The sequence below is a fragment of the Aptenodytes forsteri genome, unplaced genomic scaffold (genome assembly GCF_000699145.1).
Source record: "Aptenodytes forsteri isolate BGI_AS27 unplaced genomic scaffold, ASM69914v1 Scaffold45, whole genome shotgun sequence".
NCBI classification, from domain to species: domain Eukaryota; kingdom Metazoa; phylum Chordata; class Aves; order Sphenisciformes; family Spheniscidae; genus Aptenodytes; species Aptenodytes forsteri.
In genome coordinates, this window is record NW_008794458.1 from 2,847,882 (window position 1) to 2,856,967 (window position 9,086).

The following is a 9,086-nucleotide window of genomic DNA, read 5'->3' on the forward strand; positions in this document are numbered from 1 at the left end:
GATGGATAGTGGCTTAGCAACTTCCTCCGCCAGTTCCTTCAGGACCCATGGATGGATCTCATCGGGTCCCATGGACTTGTGCACCTTCAGGTGCCTTCGATGGTCTTGAATGTGATTTTCTCCTACAGTGGGTGGCTCTTCATTCTCCCAGTCCCTCTCTTTGCCTTCGCTGCCTTCTTATGAGTTTCTGTAAGCTTTGTTGACAATGATTTACTGGAGATTGGAGCTGGAAACTCAACATTTGAATTATAAAGATGGATAAAAATGTTCTTTAAGACTATATTCACAGAATTGTTGGAATGTATGTTGGTACATGTTTTTTGTTTACTAACTCCAGGAGGACATGAGAGTCTTCATCTAGGTACAAGAAAATTTATATATAATTCCATCTTCTGTTAAAGAATAGTTAAACTATATCTTCAAAATTATTTTACTGAGCTGTAGGATCATTCTAGCTATTTCAATGACTATTTATATATTTTATATATAAAGGATTTTTCCAGACAGAGAGCTCTGTCTATGAAGCTCAGTTGATGGCATTTATTATGCTCAGTGAATATATTTTTCTATTGCGTATATGATAGGGATAGCCCTCGAAAAAATTACATTTATCATGTATTTATTTTCATTTTTATTCTACACACTAAGCCATCTCCTGTAGAGTTGATAGTTGAGATGCTCCCCTGAGCATCTTTTTAATTCTCTCTTTGGCATTGTCTTGGGTGATTATCTTAACTAATGGTTTATAAGAATTTTTATTCCTGTACAGCTTATGACTAAGAGGAGGACTGGTACGTTACTGGATGAGGGAGAGATTGCTCCTCCTCCAAAAATCTGTGGGGTTTTTTTTTCCTCACAGAAGCCCCAAGTATATTTGTATATGTTTAGATTTTTCATGGCATACAAAATGTTTCTTTCAGACAAAATTCAGTAAAGGAAAAAGTGTTTCAGCCAGAAAAAGCCACATACTATTGGATTTAGGTCATCTTTCTGTGTTTGGTTGTGTGGTGTTTTTTTTTTTTTTTCTTTTGACTATGTGTCCTTTGGTTTAGTGCAGTTTCAGAAACTAGATTGAAAATCAGTTGAATTCTGTCTATTCACTATTCTCCTCACATAAGACTGTGGAGAATAAGTTTTTGTGCCCAGGAATACCTCTCCAAAACACTTTTTTGAGGCTTGTTAGAAAGTTCACATAAACTAGACATAGCTCTAAGGGAGATGAATTAGTGGGCAGAATGAAGGTTAGGAGACATACATGATGAACAAAATTTGTCTCATGGCTATCCTTATCGTAGATGCATAGAAGAAAATGTATTCACTGAGCATAATAAAATGCAGTCACCTTTGCAACATTACTTATGCAACAGCTGTTTAATTGTGCACAACAACATAGCAGTAATACACAACCACTTTAGTGGCAAAATATTCCCTTCGCTATTAGAAAATTATGCAGAGACACAATAATAGGGACACAATGCAATTAGGAACATTCTATTTGAGTACATGAAGTACAGAGCATCCAGCTAAAAATATGCTATGGGACATATAACGACCATAAAGTCCAGGACATCAGTTTGTCTGAAAGAGCAGCCCTGATTGTGGTTTTCTTAGGTAGTGTGAAGAACTCATAAAAAGGGTGGGATCCAGAGCACAAACACACACACATAAAAAAAAAATGGGCAAAATGTTGCATTGTGGAAATGTGGATCTGTCCTATACTTTTGTATATATACAATTAGAAAAATAGTTTTCCATCATGTACTTTTATATGATGTTTTAGTTATATAAAAAAACCTAGAAGCTCAAAGTCCCAGTGTAAAGCAGCTAAAAAAGATCAAAGTGTTTGAGGTTATGCAATATTGAGGTTTGCAAAATTAAGTAGGAGTTTGAACTTTGAAAGCTTAAATTTTCAAATCAGCCTAAACTCCAAAGGATTTATTATCTTCTTTCAGAAATACATTTGAAAAAAAAAGGCATAAGTTGACATCTACTTATTGTCCCCATACTGGAAATTCTTTTCCTTTGACATGCCTTGTCTCTGAGGCTTGGGTTTACAAGCAACTAGACACTGCTACACAGCAATTTTCAAACCCATAAAGCTTCCTTTGAGGAGAAACTAATATGTTAGCCTAAGGTTTGTGCTTTCAAATAGGCTTTCATCCTCAGCTGTTTCTTTTCATTATTTGAGGGTTAGCGCTTGACCTTCCTTTTCTGGAATGTGAATCAGGACTATATTGATACAAATTGTTCGGGAGGTAATTGTCCAATTCATCATTAAGTACACAATTATAAAATTAAATTGTTGTTGTAGAGTGTAAAATAAGTAGGTGTTATCAGTGTTAAACGTCAATCAGGATGGAAATGGTTTTGCATTTGTATCACTGTAACAAACCAGGCAAGAGGAAAAATAGTATTCTCATGTAATTCCAGAGAGCACCCTGTAAGCACAGTAGCTTGAGGGGAAAAGGTTTCTTTTGGCAGATGTTAAATAAGAAAGGCTTTCAAGCATGCAGAAGGCACTTAAAACTGAAATTTGAGCTATTATTTACATTTATTTACAAAAAGTAAACTGAAATGTTCTACTTAGAGTGTCACCAGTTTTTATAGCTCTGCTATCTCTGTACTTAGATGCCACTTCAACATGATCTTTACATTCTTTAGCTTCCTGAAAGCATTATCTTTTGCTGGGTTTCTTTTCTTTTCTTTTCTTTTTTTTTTTTTTTTTTAAAGCTTAGCTAGAAGTAAGTAGCAAAAAATGTGCTCATTAAGCTTTCAAAAGGAAAAGTAATTGAAGTACTAAAGTTTTCCTGGCTGTGGAAAAGCTGATAATCACTTAAGCTTAATGTCAACACCGAAATTGTGTATGTGGTGTCAGCGTACATAGATTTTTGTTTGCTACTATGTGTAAGCTGTAAACTTAACTTTTTGAATTCAATGTTAATTAGAAACTAAAAGCCTCAAGTAAATCTGATAGATGGCAGAGACAAGACCTTGTTTTTAAAATGAAAGAAAGGGACATTTGTGACTCTGGCTGCATGCTTATTAATAAATATTTTGGAGTAATAGGAGCAAAGCTGTAGAGTGAAGCAGTTGGTGTTGAGGATCCAAAATCCATACTGCATTTTGGCGATTTTACTTCGGAATAGATCTAGTCTAATTTAGTCTGATCTGTTGGATTTACCAGCAGCTGAAGCACATTAAGTTAATTTCTGTAGTGCATCTTCCAATTTAGTTTTCTCTGAAAGGAAACCTGCTTATATCCCTCAAGATTGTTCTCTGATGTGAACCACAGAGCCGGAGTGGGAAAAATCAGGATTCAGTTCAAGAGTGCATTCCTGATCTGAACTAAAATGCTCAGGCAGACACATACTCAGAGCAGCATTTGATTTCTAACCAGCTGTTGCAACAGCCTACCTTTCTACTGTGTGGACTGGCAGGATTGTGGGATACCCAAGAATAACTCAAATGAAGCTCCATCCCCCTCCCTCCCCACACACACATAGGATGGATAAGTAAATGACTATGGTAATCCAGATGCTATCTGCAAAACTGGGTAGAATTTTTCAAGTAACTTTAGCCAGAAAAAAATCTTTAGGATTAAATTTTGGACCAAAATTTTGGCACAAAAACATGCTGGTTGGAGAAATGAACTCAATTTCTACTTATTTGTAAGGAGATTTTAACCTGTCCTTTCTAATGGAGTCTGATGAACATTGAGCAAAAGACTACTCTCAGCCCCACTTTTGAAATGTTTCTACTTCGTATGAGTAATTAAATATTCACCAGAACAGGGATTAGAACCCAGTTGTGGTTTGCTTTGGATAAAAGTACAAAGCCTCAAGCTAGAAAGTCAAGCTCTTTCCCCCCTTTTATTCTCCCTCCCTTAAAAAGACTCTGGATATTGTTTGATTTACTTGATCTTCCATGAAAAGTTAAATTTTTTCATGGATAGAAGTTCTAATTTGAACTGGACATTGTGGTTCTCTTCACTCTTCCTGCATTAGGTAAGTGCTGTTCCTTAATTTCATAACACACACATTTCAGGGGGTTTTACTTTGGTAAAAGTTTCAGTCTAAATGCCCTTTTGTGTTTACAATGCATTAAGTGGACTCCTGCAGTGCATCTTCCAGTTTTATTTTTAACTATAAGGAATCCAGTTCACATCACAAATCAGTGGATAGCAAGACAGAGATGACTGCAAAATATGATTCAGAAGTGCAGTCTGAACAAGGACACTGATGGAGTTGTACCTTTTATGTACAAAACTCTACAAATGTAAACCGGTCTTAATCCCTGCTTGAAAGCATTTTTAATGTTTATATAGAATCAGTACAACTGGCTGCATGAGATGAATAAACAAGTCTTTTACTCATGGTTCCTTGGCATTTGTTTCCCACAGATATCGCTGTATTTTCCAAAACATGGTATTCAAAAGATTGGCTAATAGGCCTATCCTGTTTGTAAAATAATAAAAATTACAGTGTCCTTAATATGATTAATTCATCAGATAAAATAAAGGCAGAATTGGGTCTGTTGGTTTAAAGTTGAGAGAAATGTTGAAAAATCAGAATATTTTAAAGGTGCCTGCTCTCAACATAAGCTTTGATTCGGTGGGTTTCTCTTTCTATTGTGTGAGCAATTTTTATGGCTTTCATACTCCGTGGTGAAAGCACCAGGGCTGAAGATCAGAACTGACTTTTGTAATCTGTATAAATTTTCTATTCTGTAATTTTGTCATGCATGATTTAGCACTGTATAAATTCCAATTTGAATTAAAAAGTAGCTTTTTTATATCAATAAAGAATTAAGAGTTCAGTAAGATTGTGCAGAATTATTGTAAGGTACCGCTAACCCAACTGCAAAACACGTATATAGCTGTCTTTGCCTTAATTATTCTCTAAATTGGATCTAATTTTTTATCTTGTTTTCATCGAGAAAAAAATATAGTTTGTTAATGAAATTAAACCCCTATCTTTTATTATTTTCTTTCATCAGCTAAAGAAGAAAAAAGGTTTGCTTTATCAATGAAGGTATAAAATGTGTTTTTCACCTTGTAGATTGGTTGTATGGAAGTATTTTTAGCTTACATTTCCAGCATCTCTCATCTAAGAAGCGGGATGGTCATTTTTTTCGGGTAATCAGCCTGGTCTTACTTGCTTTTCACTTCAACTCTCGGGTAATATGCGGCATCTGAACATAAATTTTCACTAGCTGGTATTTCCAGACATTAGCTGTAAATTCTGTTCACTCCAAGGAAGGTTTCATGACAACCTTGCCTGAGGATTTTGATACGGTAATACTAAAGATAGATTTTTAAATAAGGCATCGTTATAATGTTGAAAGGATCTTAAATCTGGTTTGTATGAAAAACTTAGTCTTTAGTCAGCTTCTACTATTCACAAATAATTTTAGATTGATTCAAAGTATCTCTTAGATAAGAAACTAAGCCCGAAAATTTTACTCAAGAATATACAGAGATGATGATAATGAATATGATGGCTTTCTAAAATAAAGTATCCATGCTGGAAATACACATAACACTAAAATTCAAACTCTTCTCTTCTGATAATCAACAGGCAGAGGTTTGATAAATTTTACTGTGCAGTTTTATATTTTGATTATATAATAAACATAAACATTCTAGATATGTTAAGGCAATATTAAAATGGAATACATGCGATTTTACAGTCCCCAAAGACTTGATTTCAGATGGCTTTTTTGTCGTCCTTTCTCATTATTCTTATCACTTTGGAAGACTAAAAACTATCCCTCAGAAGTATCAAGAGCTTTATTGAAGACTTTTTCCTCTTCATTATGATTTCCCACAATTTTTAAAGCCATGTTGTCAGATCAGAACTGGCAAAAGAAAGTCCAGATTAATTTAAGAAAATGTTTATTTGGGGATTGAAATAAATTAATCAAAGAAAAAAATTAAACACTTTTTTTTCCCTTGCAGATATAGCCTTGAGGCAATCATTTGAATGTTAATTGCTGTATTTTTCATCAAAAAGATTGATTGAAGGAGATGTGTAGGTTAAACAGGAAGTAGAACTCTCTATCACTGATATGTGATAATTTTTATCTTAGTTTCCCTTCTTCATTTGTTCATGGTCCTTCTTTACAATAATTTTCTTTCCCTGTACACCTCTGGGCCTGTTTGCCTGCTTGTCTCTTTCTCTCAACTTTAGTGATACAAGAAACAAGTACAAAATTCCTGCCTGGTGCAGCTGTTGTGTAAAGACAATAATTTCTATTTCTAAGAGGTGTTGGAGAACATGTTGTATAAGAAACTCGATTTGGGTTTGACAGATGCAGCTTTCTATTGCAGATTCCGCTGTTGGCTGGAATATGGCCTCAGATAAATCATACCTACCGGAATTTGCCTACAGTCTCTTCTAGCAAGTACTAGTGGCTAGTATGTGATTATAAACTTGCATGGGCTTTTAGACAGCACCATAACGTGAATGAATACTAGAAGGGAAGAGTTGGGAAGAACGATAATATTAAAGTGTGTTATTCTGCGCTGAATATATTAAGACCCCTTTCTTAATTGTTTCAGAAAGTGCCTACTGATGGAATTACTCAGAAAGACTAACAGTACAATTCCAAATTATTTATATTATCAGTCAGACTACTTAAACATGGCAAGATTTTTTTTGTTTGCTAAGTTTATTTGATGCCTCAGTAAATGGTTTTCCTCTGGAAGAAAATGGAAAAAAGCAAAAGAAGATTAAAAAAAAAAAAATCTGGAAAGAAAAAAGAGGTCATTCACCATAATAAAACCTAATAATTAGTAGTTGGCACTCAAGTATTTGAAAGTAAAACAGTGAGAATCCTTCGAACATTTTATCATAAATACTGCTTTTTAAGGAGCAAGAGTCAAAGAAAATATAATCTCACCTAATTATGGGCAACCTTATTTAATCATTCATAGTGAGGCATACCCCTTTATTAGTCACGCTGTATGCGACACTGCTGATCATGTTAATGTGTATCAGTCCTAATCTCTCACACTGCCTGAAACTTAGCCAATCAGCATGATACTGTCAGTCATCCTGATAGTGATATTTCTATTTGCAGGTGCTGACCATCATTCATTAAATAATTTTAATTTGTACCATCAACAACCATCCTATCTCTCTTTTGACTATAATTTGAAATCTAATGATGATGAGAGATGATGGAGTCACAGCTTCATGGTGCAGTTTCTCCCTCTGGTACTGAGTGACCAAAATAAAATCTTTTAAATTCTGACCTTTATATATGCTTATCACAAAAAATTATGTATCATTATTTAAACTCCTCATCAGGATAGCAGAAAAAATAATTTTCTCTCAGTGAGAACCTTACACAATGAATATTAAATAGTTTCTTCTTTGAATAAGTGAGTTAGATATATCAGTCCACCTTATAATCAGTCATTATTTTAAAATTCAGGCTCAGATTGCAGTTTCAAGGTTAGGTCTTGTCCAAATGTTCTTTAAATTTGGCAATGAGATATCTTCTCTGGAAAAGCTATTCTTTTAAAAAAAAACCCTGAGAAGTGTCAGTACATGCTCCTATAGAAATGCAAATAAAATACACTATTGCTCTCAATTCAGAGACATCATGAATAAATGTTATAGTTTTATCATTCAGACTTTGTTAATTGGTTCAGACAAATATACTCTTTGTATTAAAAAAACCCTACTCTTTTCTTCTTAAATAATTTATATCATTTTCCAGCACAAAAATTTCTGGTTGACCTATGTCATATGGAAGGAGGAAATATTAACTGCTTGCATGAAGATCCGAGTATGTTTCCAACATTAAATCATGCTAATACACTGTCCTGGTTTCAGCAGGGATAGAGTTAATTTCCTTCCTAGTAGCTGGTACAGTGCTGTGTTTTGGGTTTAGGATGAGAACAATGCTGATAACACACCGATGTTTTAGTTGTTGCTAAGCAGTGCTTACACTAGTCAAGGACTTAGCTTCCCATGCTCTACCGGCTGAGAAGGCTGGAGGTGCACAAGAAGCTGGGAGGGGGCACAGCCAAACTGGCCAAAGGGACATTCCATACCATGTGACGTCATGCTCAGTACATAAACTGGGGAAAGCTGGCCGGGGGGGCCGCTGCTCGGGGACTGGCTGGGCATCGGTCGGCGGGTGGTGAGCAATCCCACCGGGGCAGGGGGAGGAGTGAGCGAGCGGCTGCGTGGTGCTCAGTTGCCAACTGAGGTTAAACAACAACATACGCTTATCCAAATACAACATCTTACCCTGAAATTGAAGATGTCTATAGACAAGGGGCATTATCTGTGAGCATTGAGTAGTTAAATCACTTCCCATTTCTTCTGGCAGATGATGTTAAAAATAATGTTATGTTTTTGTGTATTTGTTCTTAAAGTCCATTATGTAATCAAGGAAAAATAGCCCACAGGGACATTAACTTTGTCAGAGATGTTATTGTAATGCTGCCTCAGTTAATGTTTTTTTCAGATCATATTTTTGTTGTAAGAAAGATTAATCTGCAGTTTTGCTGTCATTGGACTGTAGTGTGCATTTATTTTTTTAAGGTGAATTGATTTCATATACTACTTAAAAAGTTAATATAAAAGACAGGCACAGTCATTCTGGTCTTCTTTTCAAGTACATACTGTATTTAGACATTAACCTTCCCTAATTTTGCATTTATGTTCAGTCTTTTTTGGCCAAGCTGTGGATATTAAATACAGCTGAAATGATAAAGCTGATGTAAATAGTTTTGAAGTCTTAGAATCACACCCGTCTATTCAGTTAATGAGTAAGTTAAGTTAATTTCCTTAACAGACGTGTATTTGAATAGCTTCTCCAGCATTAGTAAAACAAAAAATGACAATGTCATTCTTTTCTTACAAAATATTTTCATAATTTTAAAGTACTGAATTGTCTCAAAGTTTAACCATTCCCAGGCATTTTTCATCATGAACTGGAAGACTTGACTTCTAGAGGATGTAGTTTTCTAGGCTCTTAGCCAATATAAAGTAATTTTACAATATACTAATATACCTCCTGAATACTTTAGAGTTTCTCATACATTGGGTAGAAAATGGGAAATCAGAATG